This window comes from Anser brachyrhynchus, assembly GCF_964034855.1.
Source record: "Anser brachyrhynchus genome assembly, chromosome: 1".
Lineage (NCBI taxonomy): Eukaryota > Metazoa > Chordata > Aves > Anseriformes > Anatidae > Anser > Anser brachyrhynchus.
The window spans coordinates 93592125-93597251 of record NC_137694.1 but is presented as its reverse complement, the minus strand read 5'-3'; the positions used below and the strand labels follow the sequence as shown (position 1 = coordinate 93597251).

The 5127-nt window shown below is 35.8% G+C and overlaps 1 protein-coding gene across 4 annotated transcripts in view; it reads right to left on the bottom strand.

Moving 5' to 3' along the window:
- CBLB (Cbl proto-oncogene B) overlaps positions 1–5127 on the bottom strand; it is a 137300-nt gene that overhangs the window by 117090 nt on the left and 15083 nt on the right. The window lies entirely within an intron of this gene.

The window sequence follows — 5127 nt, the reverse complement described above, 5'->3', positions numbered from 1 at the left end:
TAATAACTTGATATGGACAAAAAATAGCAAAAGCCTTTAAAGTATCACTGGGGCCTGGCGTAAACACACAAAAAATAAATTTAGCTTATTAATACAGTTCTTGATTCTCAGCATAGGCAAAACTAGAATATTTATAGGCTAATCTGCTATGCAAGCTAGGGAGTGATCACAGATTTTCTAGTAGGCATGTAGGTTTGAGTTCTTTCAACAAGTACAAGTTAGCCAACAGATAATAGGAAAAGAGTGAACACTGGGCCCCAGATATAACTAACGGGGCTCATTAAAAGACACTTATTTTACTCACATGTAACCAAGACCATGGATCCTTTTCTTTCTGCCACCAGTGCCCAGGGCCTAATCCAATCCTGCAATATGTCAAATACTTTCTAAGAGCATCTAGATATTCTCCAGTCTCAGTCATATCAGTGTAAACACCTACTGTGTGATATCTGGGGCTTCAAGGGATGGAGAGCAATTAATGAGGAGGTGATAAGATTTCCATAGCTTATTATTCAGTATTCCTTTATATCAGGAGGCATAATTATATTCTGCAAGATAGATGCAAGACTAGGGCTAACACATAAAACAAGCTATGGCTGTGAACTTTTTTTTTTTATACACATCTGTTTAGTATCATAGACAAAACAAATTAAGGTTTTAACTATTTACTGACAGCCTCACATAAGATCTGTAGAATAGAGAAGGCAATCTTCACAAGCATTTTTGCTACAGAAAATGGGAATATTTTTTCCCATTTATTGCTGCTTAAATATCAAAGTCATGTAAATTTCATTATTTTATGTGAAAGGGAGACAATGTTTTGTGAGCTCTCCCACAATGCTATCAAATAGAGGAGAGAAAAATAATTAAACGTAGTTACTTTTCCAGATATTTTTCTCCCACGGGACATTCAGAGAGCTTGCCCAGGATCAGATAATAATAGTAAAACACTAACTCATCAAGTGGACTGTGCAGGTTGACAATGTAGTCTCTAATATATACAAATGTATCAGATATTAGGGTGAAATTACATTTGTGCTGTCTGACCATGGCAGAATAAAAAAATATGATTTTTTTTTAAGAGACCCCCCCCATTATAGAGAGACCACCTTAATGTTATCCACACAAAAATTAAACTTAGTTCAATCAGCATATCACCAATTACAAACTTCCATTATATATTTCAAAAATATTTGTTTCCTATATACCTGCTACATTTAAGCTTCCCTTTTAGCGTATTATGTTACATCACTTTAGGGAAAAAAAACCACAATTAAGGTACCTTTTCATCAGACATATCAGAAAAAACTGTTAAGTTATAATCATTATGACCAAGTACAACTGAAATGAGCAAATGATTATTTATGTGTTCACCATTTTTTGACCTGTAAAGATATTTAAGTATAAAGTCGCTTTCCTCTATGCATTTCACTTAACACAAAGTGAAGAATTGGGTAATTATTATGGTTACGATCTTATATTAACAGCGTAGCTCTGACATAGGAAATCTAACCAAACTATGGTGAAAACACAATGTTTTATCATATGCTAGAGCCAAAAATAATACTATTTCCATAATATATCTTTTAGCTCTGCCTTGGTTGAACGTAAACCCAAAAACATCAAAACATATTATTCCATATACATTGCAAACATGATAGGGAAGACAGTTACCTGGCTGCTTCCTTGGGAAGTTCTATTTCTCACGTAAGATCACTTACTGATTTATTTTCCATTTGTGTTATGTATTTATCGTAGAATCACAGAATGGTTTGGGTTGGAAGGGTCCTTAAAGACCACACAATTCCACACACACACCCCTCTCCTCCCCACCATGGGCAGGGACACCTCCCACCAGGCCCGGTTGCCCAAAGCCCCATCCAGCCTGGCCTTGAGCACCTCCAGGGATGGGGCATCCACAGCTTCTCCGGGCAGCCTCTGCCGGTGCCTCACCACCCTCAGAGTAAAAAATTCCTTCCTTGTATCTAATCTAGATCTACCCCCATCTTTTCAGGAAATTGTGCTTCTTTTCAGACACAATATACTGTTGATCTTTTCTGTGTGTTATTTCACCCAGTTTTATTACTACTATTTATTTACTACTAGTATTACTATTTAACTGTTGCATTTATTGCACCTTTTTTTTTTTTTTTATGAAGTCACATTTTCTTTCAAATCTGGCAAACTATATTCCTGGACTGGTTCACAGAGAACAGGCTTTTATATTGTTTAGAAGTGTTTGATATTAAAAAAAAAAACAAAAACAAAAACAAAAACAACATATTAATCTTACCAGTAGCACAAATGTTTTGTGCAGGTGACAGCAAACCTAGTTCTTGAATTAAAAACCCTTCCAATGTCAATAAATAACATTAAAAACTCTCACTTTAGCGCATACATAGTAATATTATAGAATCTTTGAAGACAAAGTTAACAAGAACATGCAGCTACTGATAAAAAAGCCCATGTACAGAAGATACTCTGAATGCTACTTACTAAACAATTACACTAACTCTTTTGTGCCGTTTTTAAGATGACTGAAGTAAAATCCCTTGATTAATACTGAAGCAAAGAATAGAATAGGAAGAAGAGAAACTTATGTTAAATGATTATAAAATATTTTTAAAACATGAAGGAAATTAACAAAGTACTCTTCTCTACACTTTCTTGCACATTACATTTTAATAAATGGAAATGGATGTTTCCATACAACATCATCTCCATCAATAGCTCATTCTCTCCTTTGTTCTGAATTCAGTCAAACTTCACTGGTGATAACAAAACATGTAATTTCACTCCTTTTCAGATGAGGGATATTCCCTTCTCTGTACAGCTTAATGAATCTTTCTCTACTGTAGGTTTAGATGCATAGAAAGCATGTGTTCAAGCCTGACTTTTGATCAAGCATTCTTTGGATAGCAGGACTATCACTATAGCGTGTCTGTTTTTATAAACAGGCTTTCTTATATGTTCAAAGACAGCCAGCAAGTGTACCACTTGAAAAGGAAGTTGGGAATAATGGCTTTCATTTCTTTACAGAATAAAAGCAGATTTTATTCTTTCATGTTTCTAATTTTCAATGAAAAACAAGGTAAAAAGAACAAATGGTGAAAAGAAAGCATTTATTTTTGTAACCTGAAATTACAGCTAGATATGCTTACGTATCTGGACACATTTCAAAAAAAAAAAAAAGACACTTTCTTCTAAAAGCTTTCTGTTTTTTCTTACATGATATGCCTAGCTGCCATCATGAAAGCCAGCACTGGAGACATTCTAAAATCAAATCACTGAATATAAAATACTTCTGATGTAGAAAAGCAAAGACCAAATTCTCCAAAAATCAGCCACACATTCAAAAGTGATCCCTTCAGGCCCGTTATGGGAGCCTTCCTTTATACAAGGTAAATTCAGGAGTCAGTACTCCTGAAGATCCTCAAGTTGCTTGATATCATCAGCTTGGCTTTATCACACCTGAGAGCACAGCACCATTTATAGTTGGCAGCCGTGGCCTGCCTTCACAAGTACAGCTATACCATGCAGAGACCACGCAGAAAAGTTCCCTGAAGAGCTGTTACAAAGGGGGAATAGACAATAGTATCCCCACGTGCAAATCAGACTGAATATTCACAGACCTCCCTGACCAAGACTACGATATTTTCAGAAAACCACCCATTCTTCCCTGCTAATTTTCTCATCCTATATTGCCTGATAGAGCTGAAGTGTAACCATGTAGAGAACTATGGCAGAGACACTGCATCAGATGTCTTGTGTAGTCCCAGCAGCAGAACTGTCATTAATTTTATCACAAAGAAAATTAATATATTAACACATGGAAAGTATAAATTATTATACAGAGTAGAACGAGGAGATCAAACTGTATATATTCCCTCACAACCAGCTGAATTCTGCTCAGACACCATATTACTCATAAAAAAATGTCCAACGAGACCTTGCACTAAAATAGAAAAACCTATCTGATTTTATGAGAGAGTAACGTAAAAGAAAAGTGAAGTGCATGTATTACCCCTCTTCCACTAACTCAATATGAATTGAGGATCTAAATCAACTTTAAGAATTCAGAAACCATTATTTCCTCATTTAGGATCTTCTGTGTTTTTAAAATCGTCGCCTTCCTCTGGAATTTGAATAAATAGTTGCCTTTAGGTTATTTCGATACTAATACTTCTTTTGATACTAATACTTCTTTTGTTCTTACGTGGTAATACCCTCCCCCTCATGTAGAAGAAGATGATCAGAAACACTTACAAATTGAAATACTGCCTTACAACAACTGGAGTCACCCAGCCTATTTGCTTCTATGTTGAGAACAAGCTGTCATAACACTGCCCTACCATTTGTAACCTCCCCGTGTTCTCACCTGCCCTCTGCAACAAGAGTCTCTTTGTCTGCCAGTTTGTATAAGTCACATTCCTTGTTTAATTTAGACTAAAAGCAAAAATAGCAAATGGCTTGTGCTTCACTAAATTTGCACTGAAGCTCTATTACTCACGCGGTTTGGGTATGCCAAAGGGTTTCTTAAATCTGTTTTGGTTATATCTGGTTTTACATCACAGTAGGTAGGGAGGGAAGAAGGGAAATAAAGAATTTACCATAACATAAAAGCTTTCAAAGAAAACAATCATTGCATTTCCTTGTCCCATGCAACCTAATCCAATCACTCTTGCCCTCTTTTTTCTTGTCAGAAGAGGCCTCTTTATTCCAATACATCGATAGGCAAGTTCCACTGTCAACTAGCATATTATAGGTTATACACTGAATGTGTTCTCTTTTTTCAAGGGACAGAACAGGAGTTTAAGCAATGAGCCAACACTCCAGAAGGCATTTAAGGAAAGGCAAGGCTGCTTCTTTTTCTAAAAATGTAGTGATGGGACCATGTGAAAAATACAAGTACATAAATACAATAGAATAAAGGACTCCAGCAAGAGATTCTTTTGCTTCTACTTCACCAGGATTAGAATAAAGTTATCAACATACTAGATCTCTAAAACATGTTGATACAGCTTCAGTAGAGAGGTTTACAGATCATGTTGGACAACAGACTGGTGGTACTTAAAGCCAGAGCATTCACATCAGAATGCGCCAAAGATCAAAAATAAATAAAATGCA